General features: G+C 46.9%; 2 non-coding genes across 2 annotated transcripts; both read right to left on the reverse strand.

Annotated features, from left to right (window-relative positions):
- Nucleotides 1–1103: 1103 nt before the first annotated feature.
- trnae-cuc (transfer RNA glutamic acid (anticodon CUC)) lies at nucleotides 1104–1175 on the reverse strand. The gene has a single exon. It is a non-coding gene; the product is annotated as a tRNA-Glu (tRNA).
- Nucleotides 1176–8039: 6864 nt separating this feature from the next.
- On the reverse strand, nucleotides 8040–8111 carry trnae-cuc (transfer RNA glutamic acid (anticodon CUC)). The gene has a single exon. It is a non-coding gene; the product is annotated as a tRNA-Glu (tRNA).
- Nucleotides 8112–14978: the final 6867 nt, after the last annotated feature.

Here is a 14978-nt window from a genome sequence, read left to right on the forward strand (position 1 = left end):
TTGTTTAGAGGCACCCTCCTTCAAGATTGATGCCAAGCTCCTAATCTCCCTACACTCAAGGTCCTGCACCCTAAAGCTACAGTCTAGGTTCCCATGCGCCTGCAGAGTTAGTTTAAACCCCCTCCCCCAAAGATACCTAGCAAACGTCCCCCCAAGGATACTGGTGCCCCTCAGGTTCAGGTGTAGACTGCCCTGTTTATAGAGGTCCCACCTTCCCCAGAAAGACCCCCAGTTATCCAGATACCGGAATCCACCCTTCCTGCACCATCCCTGTAGCCAAGCATTTAACTGTTCTCTCTCACTATTCCTCGACTCATTATCACGTGGCACGGGTAACAAACCAGAGACAACAACTCTGTTTGTTCTAACTCTGAGCTTCCAACCTCGCTCCCTGAAAGCCTGCCTAACATCCTCATTCTTCTTCCTACCTATGTCGTTGGTGCCAATGTGGACCACGACTTCGGGCTGCTCCCTCTCCCCCTTAAGGACTCGGAAAACACGATCAGAGACGTCACTTACCCTTGCACCTGGGAGACAACATACCAATCGTGAGTCTCTCTCGCCCCCACAAAACCGCCTATCGGTGCCACAAAATATCGAGTCCCCAATAATTATTGCTCTGCTCTTCGCCAACCTTCCCTTCTGAGCAACGGGAACAGGCTCCATGCCAGGGCCTGAACCCCATTGCTTACCGCTGGTAAGTCTTCCAACATACGAGTATCCAAAATGGTGTACTTGTTCTTGAGGGGAACGACCGCAGGGGGTCGCTGCACTGGCTGCTTTCTCCAAGTTCCCCTCACTGTCACCCATCTGTCTGCAATCTGCGATACAAAAAATTAAATTTAAACTGTTACACAAACGTTACCGCGTCTACAAACAGGCACTGCCAAACAGCCCTGTCCTGCTCCGCCGAGAGAGTGAGGATTGTTCACTCGTTTGGAGCTGCAGAAACAATCATCCCAACACATGCAAACAAATCCGCATCAGGATGCCATTTCAACGAGCTACTTCACTCTGCAGCACCCAGGAACGACGAAGATCAATAAACAACCGTACAGCGCATTTAAGACGATTGGATAGCCCGTCGACCCGCTGAAAACTGCTTCCCTGACCGGGAATCGAACCCGGGCCGCGGCGGTGAGAGCGCCAAATCCTAACCACGAGATTACCAGGGAGACGTAGATTCATTCCTGTAGCTCTGCTGAAAATTTCCTCTCTGCCCGGGAATCGTACCCGGGCTGCGGCAGTAAGAAGACTTCCACCGATCTCGAGAACATTGGGGAGACTAGAGAGTCAAGTCACATCTCCGCGACTCTCCTGCGCGCCTTTATAGGGAAAAAAGCGCGGAGCGGACCCAGAAGCTGGTGTAGCGCAAGCTTCCCTGGGTAGGTTTTTTTCCCTGTAAAGGCGCGCAGGAGAGGGACCCCAGGCACTACATGGGTTTGGAGTCCTAGAGCTGTTCCCTGAAATGTTCTGCAAGTTAGCATCCAGTCTCCCCAATGTGGCAGAGCAATGGACATATAAATAAATCTTACAAACAAATTGTATAAATTTTAGCATGCCGGAGTTATTATCTTTAATGAAGATAACGAAAATATTAATAAAATTAGTGACTGTTTGAAACGGTTTGTTGGTCAGGCTCAACTCATCCCCTTCAAATGAGACAATGCCATTGATAGCGGTAAACTGCTCTTTTTGCTGTAAAATCACAAGTTATTGATTTATTTTCACAGCTTACTGGTATTCACACCTGCACATTCAATGTCAAACTCTGACATCAGAAATGAAATTACACCATTAATTTTGACTTACAATATTCGAACAAACAAATTAATAGCACACAGTGAATACCAAGTCTGATAAATATGAAATCAAATTTGACCAAATAAAATGTAAAGTTGAGATGAGAGATAACAAATGGGGGAAGTGCAGAAGGCAAGAAATGCAGCATCATAGAAGGTGTTCCTCCAGGGAGTGTATTTTACCAACTACAGCTGCTAAATATAAACAAACACTCTGACATGATCCTCCGGTTTTAATGTGAACCAAAGCCCCATACAGTAGGTACCATTTAAATAAGTTAATAGATACAAGCCTTGAGCAAATCCAGCTTCTAGCTGGGCCCCCCTTTTGGAGCTCGGATCTTCCTCCAGCCCCAGGGGGTTGGTGAGCTCCTGAGCTCCAGCTGCCACTGTCACTCCTCCACTGAAGAAGCTTTGGGAAGCAGATGCAAAGGCAAGATACAGAACAGAACACACTTGCCAAGGAAAGCAGCTTATGGAGACATTGAGCAATAGGATCACATGGTTTTGACCCATCGACCTCTGGGTTATGTGCCCAGCACACTCATGCTGCACTACTCTGCTTCGGTGCTCCCAGTCGCTGGATTGTGGATCAGTTTAAAGTCGATCCTATATCTCTGATAACATCGCTACACAAGGCAGTGAAGAAAGGTTTAGGCACACTAACCTTCATCAGTTAAGGAATTGAGTATAGATGTTGGCAAGATATAGTGTAGTTATACAGAACGTTGATAAGGCTGCACCTGGAATATTGTGATCAGTTTTGGTCCCCTTGGTATCGTGTGACTTCTGACATCTTCAACTCTGGGTTTGTGTTGAACTTGATAGGATATTTTGTCCAACTCAGCATGTTTAAACAGTATCGCTCGGAGGGAGTCATTTGAAACATTTGAGGAGGTGAGCTCAACAAGATTGAAGTATTCAAAGTTACTTGGACTCTCTTTTAAACTTACATCAGGACCAGTAGTCAGAGACACATACAACATGGAAACAGACCCTTCAGTCCAACTTTTCCATGCTGACCTGATATCCTAAATTAATCTAGTCCCATTTGACAGCACCTGACCCATATACTCTGGAAGCTCATTTCATGTATGTACCACACTCTGCATGAAGAAGTTGTCCCTTTAATATATTTCGCCTCTCACCCTAAACCAATGCCCTCTAGTTCTGGAGTCCTCCATCCCAGGGAAAATACCTTGTCTTTTACCCTGTCCATCGCTCTCATGAATTTGTAACCTCTATTAGGTCACTCCCCTGCCTCCGATGCTCCAGTGAAAACAGCCCCAGCCTATTCAGACTCTCCCTGTAGCTAAAACCCTCCAAACCCCAGCAACATTCTGTAAATCGTTTCTCATAGAGAAGTCAACGTTTCAGTCCTGAAGAAGGGTTAATACCCAAAATGCTGACTACTCCACATCCTGGTGCTGCCTGGCTTGCTGTATTCTCCCAACCTCCTGCTTGCCTACTTCAGGTTGCAATATGTAGTGCCTCAGTGGTTACCACTGCAGCCTCACAGCACCAGGGACCCAGGTTTGATTCCAGCCAGTGAGGAGTTTGTACATTCTCCCAGTGTCTGCGTGTGTTTTCTCTGGGTGGTCCTGTCCAAACATATGCAGGTCTGAGGTTTGATGAAGGCCTTCCTGCACTTAGAGCAACTGAACAACCTCTCCCCCATGTGGACCCACCAGTGGGCCATCAGGTCAGAAGAAAGAGCAAAGCCCATCCTGCATTCGGGGCAGAAGAACGGCCTCTCCTCGGTGTGGACCCACTGGTGTCTCAGCAGGTGGGAAGAACTGCTGAAAGCCATCTCACACACAGGGCATGAGAACAGCCGTCCCGGGTGTGGACCAATTGGTGCGTCCGCATGGCAGAGGAATCACTGAAGGCCTTCCCGTACTCACGGCAGCAGAAGGGCCTCTCCTCTCTGCGGACTCATTGGTGGTTCAGAACCCTTTCAAATTTCACAATATCCTTCTGATAGGAGGGAGACCAGAATTGCACACAATATTCCAAAAGTATTCCACAATATTCCAGTGTCCTGTCCAGCCACAACGTAACTTACCAACTCCAATACTCAAGTCAGAGGATTTCGGAATTTTTAAAACTCACAAAATAAAATGCAAAAAATGGAAGGACAAACCGAATTTTTGAAGTCAACTTGGAAGCATCATTGAGAAATCGGCGGACTGGGTTTATTAGGTACCTGTTCTCCTTAAATACACTATATACATCTTTTTCTTCTGCTCTTCGCAGTTTCTCTGTGCTGCAGTGTGTAGTGGCTCGTTGAAATAATGTCCTGATGCAGCTTAATAGAACATAGAACATAGAAAATTACAGCGCAGTACAGGCCCTTTGGCCCTCGATGTTGCGCCGATCCAAGCCCACCTAACCTACACTAGCCTACTATCCTCCATATGCCTATCCAATGTCCGTTTAAATGCCCATAAAGAGGGAGAGTCCACCACTGCTACTGGCAGGGCATTCCATGAACTCATGACTCGCTGAGTCAAGAAGCTACCCCTAACATCTGTCCTATACCTACCACCCCTTAATTTAAAGCTATGCCCACTCGTAATAGCTGACTCCTTAGGTGGAAAAAGGTTCTCATTGCCAACCCGATCTAAACCCCTAATCATCTTGTACACCTCTATCAAGTCACCCCTAAACCTTCTTGTCTCCAATGAAAAAAGCCCCAAGTGCCTCAGCGTTTCCTCATACGATCTTCCTACCATACCAGGCAAAATCCTGGTAAACCTCCTCTGCACCCGTTCCAGCGCCTCCACACCCTTCCTATAGTATATCGACCAAAACTGCACACAATACTCCAGATGCGGCCGCACCAAAGTCTTATACAACTGCAGCATGACCTCAGGACTCCGGAACTCAATTCCTCTACCAATAAAAGCTAGTACGCCATATGCCTTCTTCACAGCACTATTTAGCTGGGTGGCAACTTTCAGAGATCTGTGTACATGGCCACCAAGCTCCCTCTGCTCATCCACACTACCAAGTATCCAACCATTAGCCCAGTAATCCATCTTCTTGTTACTCTTAACCAAAATTGAACTCCATTTGCCACCTTTCTGACCAGCTCTGCAGCTTAACTATATCTCACTGTAACCTGCCACATCCTTCCTCGCTGTCAACAACTCCACTGACTTTCGTATCATCTGCAAACTTGCTCACCCAACCTTCTAGCCCCTCCTCCAGGTCATTTATAAAAATGGCAAACAGCAATGGTCCCAAAACAGATCCTTCCGGAACACCACTAGTAACTGCACTCCAAGATGAACCTTTACCATCAGCTATTACCCTCTGTCTTCTTCCAGCCAGCCAATTCCTAATACAAACCTCCAACGCACCCTCAATGCCATACCTCCGTATTTTTTGCAGTAGCCAACCATGGGGAACCTTATCAAACGCCTTACTAAAATCCATATACACCACATCTACCGCTTTACCCTCGTCCACCTCCTTAGTCACCTTCTCAAAGAATTCAATAAGGTTTGTGAGACAAGACCAGCCCTTCACAAAACCATGCTGACTATCCTTGATCACATTATTCCTATCCAGATGTTCATAAATCCTATCCCTTACAATTTTCTCTAAGACTTTGCCCACAACAGAAGTGAGACTCACTGGCTATAGGAACTAGTGTTACTCCCTACTCCCCTTCTTGAACAAGGGAACCACATTTGCTATCCTCCAGTCTTTTGGCACTATTCCTGTAGACAACGAGATCATAAAAAATCAAGGCCAATGGGTCTGCAATCTCTTCCCTTGCTTCCCAGAGAATGCTAGGATATATGCCATCAGGCCCAGGGGACTTATCTATTTTCACCCTTTCCAGAATTTCCAATACCTCTTCCCTACATACCTCAAAGCCATCCATTAAAATTAATTGTGACTCAATATTCACTTCGGCAACAATGTCCTGTTCCTGAGTGAATACTGATGAAAAGTATTCATTCAGTGTCTCCCCAATCTCTTCGGCCTCCATGTGCAACTTCCCACTACTATCCTTGACTGGACCTATTCCAACCTGAGTCATTCTTTTATTCCTGACATACCTATAGAAAGCCCTTGGGTTGACCCTTATCCTACCAACCAAGGACTTTTCATGTCCCCTCCTTGCTGCTCTTAACTCTCTCTTTAGATCCTCCCTGGCTACCTTATAACTCTCAATCGCCCCAATTGAACCTTCACGCCTAATCTTTACATAGGCCGCCCTCTTCGCTTTAACAAGGGATTCCAATTCATTATTAAACCACGGCTCCCTCACACGACGTTTTCCTCCCTGCCTGACAGGTACATACTTATCAAGGACACTCAATAGTTGCTCCTTGAACAAGCTCCACATATCGATTGCACCCTTCCATTGAAGCCTACTTTTCCAAGCCACGCATCCTAAGTCATGCCTCACCGCATCATAATTTCCCTGCCCCAGCTATAACTCTTGCCCTGCAGTGCACACGTATCCCTCTCCATCACCAGAGTAAAAATCACCGAATTGTGGTCACTGTCCCCAAAGTGCCCACCTACCTCCAATTCTAATACCTGGCCTGATTCGTTACCCAGAACCAAATCCAGTACGGCCTCACCTCTTGTTGGCCTGTCAACATATTGTGTCAGGAAACCCTCCTGCACACAATAGATAAACACCGACCCATCTAACGTACTCGAGCTATGGCTTTCCCAGTCAATATCTGGAAAGTTAAAGTCCCCCATAGCAACCACCCTATTACTTTCCCGCTTCTCCTGAATCACCCTCTCAATCCTTTCTTCTACGTCTCTAGGACTATTAGGAGGCCTATAGAAAACTCCAAACAGAGTGTCCTCCCCTTTCCTATTTCTAACTTCAGCCCAACGTACCTCAGATGGCGAGTGTTCTTCCATCGTCCTTTCCACCGCTGTAATACCATCCTTGACAAGCAATGCCACACCTCCCCTTCTCTTACCCCCACCTCTGACCCTACTAAAACATTTAAACCCTGGAACCTGCAACAGCCAATCCTACCCATGTCTCCGTAATAGCCACAACATCGAAATCCCAGGTACCAACCCACGCTGCAAGTTCACCTATCTTATTTTGTATACTTCTCGCATTGAAGTATACTTCAATGTCACATTGTTGTTTAGAGGCACCCTCCTTCAAGATTGATGCCAAGCTCCTAATCTCCCTACACTCAAGGTCCTGCACCCTAAAGCTACAGTCTAGGTTCCCATGCGCCTGCAGAGTTAGTTTAAACCCCCTCCCCCAAAGATACCTAGCAAACGTCCCCCCAAGGATACTGGTGCCCCTCAGGTTCAGGTGTAGACTGCCCTGTTTATAGAGGTCCCACCTTCCCCAGAAAGACCCCCAGTTATCCAGATACCGGAATCCACCCTTCCTGCACCATCCCTGTAGCCAAGCATTTAACTGTTCTCTCTCACTATTCCTCGACTCATTATCACGTGGCACGGGTAACAAACCAGAGACAACAACTCTGTTTGTTCTAACTCTGAGCTTCCAACCTCGCTCCCTGAAAGCCTGCCTAACATCCTCATTCTTCTTCCTACCTATGTCGTTGGTGCCAATGTGGACCACGACTTCGGGCTGCTCCCTCTCCCCCTTAAGGACTCGGAAAACACGATCAGAGACGTCACTTACCCTTGCACCTGGGAGACAACATACCAATCGTGAGTCTCTCTCGCCCCCACAAAACCGCCTATCGGTGCCACAAAATATCGAGTCCCCAATAATTATTGCTCTGCTCTTCGCCAACCTTCCCTTCTGAGCAACGGGAACAGGCTCCATGCCAGGGCCTGAACCCCATTGCTTACCGCTGGTAAGTCTTCCAACATACGAGTATCCAAAATGGTGTACTTGTTCTTGAGGGGAACGACCGCAGGGGGTCGCTGCACTGGCTGCTTTCTCCAAGTTCCCCTCACTGTCACCCATCTGTCTGCAATCTGCGATACAAAAAATTAAATTTAAACTGTTACACAAACGTTACCGCGTCTACAAACAGGCACTGCCAAACAGCCCTGTCCTGCTCCGCCGAGAGAGTGAGGATTGTTCACTCGTTTGGAGCTGCAGAAACAATCATCCCAACACATGCAAACAAATCCGCATCAGGATGCCATTTCAACGAGCTACTTCACTCTGCAGCACCCAGGAACGACGAAGATCAATAAACAACCGTACAGCGCATTTAAGACGATTGGATAGCCCGTCGACCCGCTGAAAACTGCTTCCCTGACCGGGAATCGAACCCGGGCCGCGGCGGTGAGAGCGCCAAATCCTAACCACGAGATTACCAGGGAGACGTAGATTCATTCCTGTAGCTCTGCTGAAAATTTCCTCTCTGCCCGGGAATCGTACCCGGGCTGCGGCAGTAAGAAGACTTCCACCGATCTCGAGAACATTGGGGAGACTAGAGAGTCAAGTCACATCTCCGCGACTCTCCTGCGCGCCTTTATAGGGAAAAAAGCGCGGAGCGGACCCAGAAGCTGGTGTAGCGCAAGCTTCCCTGGGTAGGTTTTTTTCCCTGTAAAGGCGCGCAGGAGAGGGACCCCAGGCACTACATGGGTAGTGCCTCCCACCCGCCCTCCTCCTCTAACCTGATAGTATGACCCGTTGTGCTATGCAGGTAAGTGCTGCGTTTTGCTGGTTCTATTCTTTAGAACTAGCATTTTTTAAAAGTTACATTTAGTGGATGGCCGTGAATGCAGTGCAATGTTCCTCTTGCGACATGTTTGAGATGAGGGATGCCATGGTCGTCCCTGCTGATTACACTTGCAGGAAGAGCTCCTCCAAGACTGTGTTCGGGAACTGGAGCCTGGAGTTGGATGAACTTCGAATCATTCGGGAGGCGGAGGGGGTCATAGATCAGAACTTTAGGGAACCAGTAATTCCAAAGATTGCAGACAGATGGGTGACAGTGAGGGGAACTTGGAGAAAGCAGCCAGTGCAGCGACCCCCTGCGGTCGTTCCACTCATGAACAAGTATACCATTTTGGATAATTGTCGGGGGTGGGGGGGGGTGACTTACCAGCGGTAAGCAATGGGGTTCAGGCCTCTGGCACGGAGCCTGTTCCTGTTGCTCAGAAGGGAAGTTTGGAGAAGAGCAGACCAATAGTTATTGGGGACTCGATAGTTTGGTGCACAGATAGGCGGTTTTGTGGGGGCGAGAGAGACTCACGACTGGTATGTTGCCTCCCAGGTGCAAGGGTAAGTGACGTCTCTGATCGTGTTTTCCGGCTCCTTAAGGGGGTGGGGGAGCAGCCTGAAGTCGTAGTCCACGTTGGCCCCAAAGACATAGGTAGGTAGAAGGATGAGGATGTTAGGCAGGCTTTCAGGGAGCTAGGTTGGAAGCTCAGAGTTAGAACAAACAGAGTTGTTGTCTCTGGTTTGTTACCCGTGCCACGTGATAGCGAGTCGAGGAATAGTGAGAGAGAACAGTTAAATGCTTGGCTACAGTGATGGTGCAGGAGCGAGGGATTCCGGTATCTGGATAACTGGGCTTCTTTCTGGGGAAGGTGGGAACTATATAAGCAGGATAGTCTACACCTAAACCTGAGGGGCACCAGTATCCTTCGGGGGATGTTTGCTAGTGCTCTTTTAGGGGGTTTAAACTAACTCTGCAGGGGTATGGGTACCTAGACTGTAGCTTTAGGGTGCAGGAACTTGAGTGTAGGGAGGTTAGGAACATGGCATCAATCTCGAAGGAGGGTGCCTCTAAACAGGAATGTGACTTGAAGTGTATATACTTCAATGCGAGAAGTATACGAAATAATGTAGGTGAACTTGCAGCGTGGGTTGGTACCTGGGATTTCGATGTTGTGGCTATTACGGAGACATGGGTAGAACAGGGACAGGACTGACTGTTGCAGGTTCCAGGGTTTAAATGCTTTAGTAGGGTCAGAGGTGGGGGTAAAAGAGGGGGAGGTGTGGCATTGCTTGTCAAGGATTACAGCTGTGGAAAGGACGATGGATGAAGACTCGCCATTTGAGGAAGTTTGGGCTGAGGTTAGAAATAGTAAAGGTGAGGTCACCCTGTTAGGAGTTTTCTACAGACCTACTAATAGTCCGAGAGACATAGAAGAAAGGATTGCGAGGATGATTAGGGAGAAGAGTGAGAGTAATAGGATGGTTGTTATGGGGGACTTTAACTTTCCAGATATTGACTGGGAAAGCTATAGCTCGAGTACGTTAGCTAGGTCGGTGTTTGTCTAATGGGTTCAGGAGGGTTTCCTGACACAATATGTTGACAGGCCAACAAGAGGTGAGGCCGTACTGGATTTGGTTCTGGGTAACGAATCAGGCCAGGTATTAGAATTGGAGGTAGGTGGGCACTTTGGGGACAGTGACCACAATTCAGTGATTTTTACTCTGATGATGGAGAGGGATACGTGTGCACTGCAGGGCAAGAGTTATAGCTGGGGGCAGGGAAATTATGATGTGGTGAGTCATGACTTAGGATGCGTGGCTTGGAAAAGTAGGCTTCAAGGGAAGGGCACAATCGATATGTGGAGCTTGTTCAAGGAGCAACTATTGAGTGTCCTTGATAAGTATGTACCTGTCAGGCAGGGAGTAAAGGGTAGTGTAAGGGAGCTGTGGTTTAATAATGAATTGGAATCCCTTGTTAAAGTGAAGAGGGTGGCCGATGTAAAGATGAGGCGTGAAGGTTCAATTGGGGTGATTGAAGTTTATAAGGTAGCCAGGGAGGATCTAAAGAGAGAGTTAAGAACAGCAAGGAGGGGACATGAAAAGTCCTTGGTTGGTAGGATTAGGGAAAACCCAAAGGCTTTCTATAGGTATGTTAGGAATAAAAGAATGACTAGGGTAGGAAAAGGTCCAGTCATGCATAGATATGGGAAGTTGCGCGTGGAGGCTGAAGAGATTGGGGAGACACTGAATGAATACTTTTCGTCAGTATTCACTGAGGAACAGGACATGGTTGCGAATGTGAATATTGAGTCACAATTAATTAGAATGGATAGCTTTGAAGTATGTAGGGAAGAGGTATTGGAAATTCTGGAAAGGGTGAAAATATATAGGTCCCCTGGGCCTGATGGCATTTATCCTAGGATTCTCTGGAAAGCAAGGGAGGAGATTGCAGAGCAATTGGCCTTGATTTTTATGTCCTTGTTGTCTACAGGAATAGTGCCAGAAGACTGGAGGATAGCAAGTGTGGTTCCCTTGTTCAACCCTGGTCTTTCAATTGATATCCTTCAGAAAAATTAACAAAGTAAGTGTGCTGTTAAATGAACATAGCATCGGCACCAAATTCCTGTAAACTGCCAGATGCCTTCTGATCACACGTTATCCAGGACACCAAAACTGAAAACTGTCATGCAGTCAGCCAGCCTTAAGAATCACCTAAGTGAAGCTTTCCTCCATACACAATGACATAGAACAAAATGCTGTCAAAGATGCTGCAAATGGAGCTGAATCAAGGACATGAAAATAAAATATCAAGGCCGCTTGAGAAAAGAAAGCCATTTAAGTTGCTGAATAACTTCCTTCTATTCTATTAAATGAAAAAGATGACAAGAAATATAGAATGTTATTAGAAGGTGAAACATATTAGCCATTAAACTTTTACAACAGTGAATAATAATAGATATACTCAAAGTGAAGCAACACATATGTACTGTTTATAACAATGTGCTAATCAGTTCCATGAGAAACTACCCCTTTATTTGTGTACGTGAGGAAAGAAGCTATCCATTTCTAGGGTGCAAATTGTATTCAAATGAATGTGCCAAATTAAGGAAAAAAGTGAAAATACATTTAAGAGGGACAGAGAGCATCTGAGCACCTTTGCAGAGTCTTGTCCCTCCCTGGATTCACTGCAGTTGCAATCAGTGAACAGTTTTCCCCCATCTCTCCCTCCCAAGATGAAGAATGGAAAAGGGGAGACATTGCTTTGCTCCTCGGTGTTGTCTAGAGGAGGGAGTTTAACTCTGAAATTGAATGAAGATAGAGCTTCATTCCGGACTGCAACTTCCTTCCATTGTCCAACATGTGAGTACGGCACTTTCTGAGGAGGGGAGGCTTGTCAGGATAGATGCCAATAAAATGCTTCCTTGTCAGAGAATCTAGAACTCGATGACACAGATTATAAATAAGGGCTTTCCCATATCAGGCAGAGTGAGGAATTTATTCTCTCTTCTTTATTGCAATGCTCCCACACAGAGAGTAATAGCGACAGGCTCTTTGAATGTATTTAAGGCTGAACTGAACTGAATTTTGAGTGACAGGGAATGAAAGGTTATTGAGTACAGGTAGCAAATCAAGTTAACACTACAGCAGGACATGCATGATCTCCTTAATTGGAAACTAAGCCTGATGAATGGCAGTGGCAAGAGATTTAACACGTTCCATGTGTGAGTGGTGCTTCAAACAGTTGTCAAAGCTGGACAGAGACATGGATTCCCACATCATAGAGAAACCGTGGAAATGTGGGGACTGTGGGAAGGAATTCAAAATTCCATCTTTGCTTGAACGTCATTGCCATGGTCACACCGGGGAGCAGCCATTTACCTATTCCATGTGCAGCAAGGGCTTCATTCATTTATCCACCCTGGTGATCCACTGGTAGAGTTTCACGAGGAAAAGACCTTTCATCTGCTTCGTGTGTGGGAAGGAGTTCTTTTATTTATCACCCTGGTGACCCACCAGCCGGCTCACACCGGAGAGAGGCCGTTCGCCTGCTCTAAGTGCATGAACGGATTCACCCAGTCATCCGCCTTGCTGATCCACCAATAGGTCCATACCAGGGAAGAGACCATCCTGCTGCTGTGTCTGCATGAAGGTATTCATTAATTTGTCTGCCCTGCTTATGCATCTTCGAGTTTACACCAGGAAGAGACTGTTCTCCTGCTCCATGTGCAGGAAGGCGTTCATTCATTTATCCACCCTGGTGAACCACCGCAGGTTCACACTGGGGAGAGGTCATTCACTCGGTCCAAGTGTGGGAAGGGATCCACTAACTCCTCTGACCTGCAGACAAACCGGCACATTCACACCAGGGAGAGGGTGTTCACCTGCGTCGTCTGTGGGAAAGGGTTTAGACATTCATCCATTCTGCTGGCGCACAGGCGCATCCACACTGAGGATAGACCGTTCTCCTGGTCTGTGTATGGTAAGGGATTCACAGATTATTCCAGTTGCAGAGACACCAGCAGGTTCACACTGGGTAAAGGCCTTTCACCTGCTCCAAGTGCGGAAAGGGATTTAGTCAGTCATCCCATCTGCTCAGACACCAATCCAGTCACACCAAGCAGAGCACGTTTGGATTCTTTGTGGGTGTGACTTGTATTAGTATTCAAGAGGAAGGGGAGTATTGCTGAGGCTGGACTGACTGCAGGTAAAGTAGGTGGCGGTGCATGGCTGATAGCATGGAGCATAGGATCCGGAAAGAGAATTGTTGCTGAAGGTTTTGAATTTGTAGGTGCACTGGGTATCCTGATCAGGTTCAAACTGTGTTGGGCTGAATGTGGTCCGGAGTCCGTGTGAGATCAGATGGTTCCATAGGCAGTTCTGAGGAATAGCTGATTTTGATGAAGGGCTTCTGCCTGAACATCGATCCTGATAAAGGGCTTATGCCCAAAACATCGATTCTCCTGCTCCTGGGATGCTGCCTGACCTGCTGTCCTTTTCCAGCAATACACTCTCGACTATTAATACTCAAGAGTGCTTACATTGACTGGTCAGTTGAGCACCTATTAAGACACACTTACTGATTTGGAACATGCAGTGGAGTCGGGAGATGTATACCTGTCATGTTTGACTCTGTGAAGAAATCTATCCCATGGAAAGATTGGCTCCAGTTTGTCCCTTCCCCAGGAGGCTGTCAGGACGATAACATGGGAAACAGAGAATGCTTGTCCAGTACTGAAGGTTGAACAAATTGGGAAAATGAGAGTTTCTGATAATGTCTTACAATCCTGGTGGCTTTTGGAGGTATTTTTGAAATTGTCATGGTCTGTGTGACCCACTGATGTTCCCAGGGCCGGGCCACACCACAAATGGCAGGATGGAGAAGGGAATGCAGACATGGGTTATATCCCTACCATAGAGTCACAGAACCTAACCGCATGGAAACGGACCTTTCCGTCCAACTCATCCACGCTGACCAGTTATCCCAAATTGGTGAGGCCACTTCTGAAATATTGTGTTCAATTCTGGCTTTCTTGCTGTCAGAAGGATGTTAGAGTTGAAAGGGTTCAGAAAAGATGTGCAAGGATGTTGCCAGGCTTGGAGGGTTTGAGCTCTAGGGTGAGTCATAGAGCCTTAGAAACATGGAGATGTACATACGGAAACAGACCATTCATTTCAAATTGTCCATGCTGACTAGACATCCAAACCTAAACTAGTCCCATTTGCCAGCACTTGGCCCATATCTCTCGAACCCTTCCTATTCATATACCCATCCAGATGCCATTTTGAATGTTGTCATTGTAGCAGCCTCCACCACATCCTTTAATAGCGCATTCCATACATGCACCACCCTCTGCGTGAAAAAGTTGCCCCTTAGGTCCCTGTTCTCACCGTAAACTTATGCCTGCTAGTTCTGGACTCCCCCATCCTGGGAAAAAAAATCTTGTCTATTTCCCCTATCCATGCCCCTCATGATTTTATAAACCTGTATAATGTCACCCCTCACCCTCTGACACTCCAGAGAAATTAGCCCTATATTGGTCAGAGCATTGAGTATATGAATTGGGAGGTCTCTGTCCAATGGTCACTTACTGTTCCCTTCAATAATTCTATAATTGGAAGTATATGACATAGCTAAAGGACAAAAATACAACAGATAATTGTATTTGAATCTCAGAGGCTAGCACATTGAATATATCACCATTTAATAACACTCGATATATCTCTGTCCCTTCTCAAGTTCCAGTCCTGATAAATGCCTTGCGGATCTGAAAGCCTTGAGAGACTGAGAGAATCTGAAACCCCTTCTATTTGATTAACTTCCTCTTTTTCCAGCTGCTATATTGAATAGTTTTACACCTCCCCCTCTCATTCCCCGTCTCCAAGCCAGGATGACGAATGGAAAGGGGAGACATTGATTTGTTCGCAGATGTTTCCCAGAGGGAGGGAGTTTCCCTCTGAAACTGGCCTCGACCCGCGTTGTGACGTTCACGATGGAGGGCGGGGCGTCCTGAAGGAGCCAA

This window comes from Hemiscyllium ocellatum (genome assembly GCF_020745735.1).
Source record: "Hemiscyllium ocellatum isolate sHemOce1 chromosome 27 unlocalized genomic scaffold, sHemOce1.pat.X.cur. SUPER_27_unloc_20, whole genome shotgun sequence".
NCBI lineage: Eukaryota > Metazoa > Chordata > Chondrichthyes > Orectolobiformes > Hemiscylliidae > Hemiscyllium > Hemiscyllium ocellatum.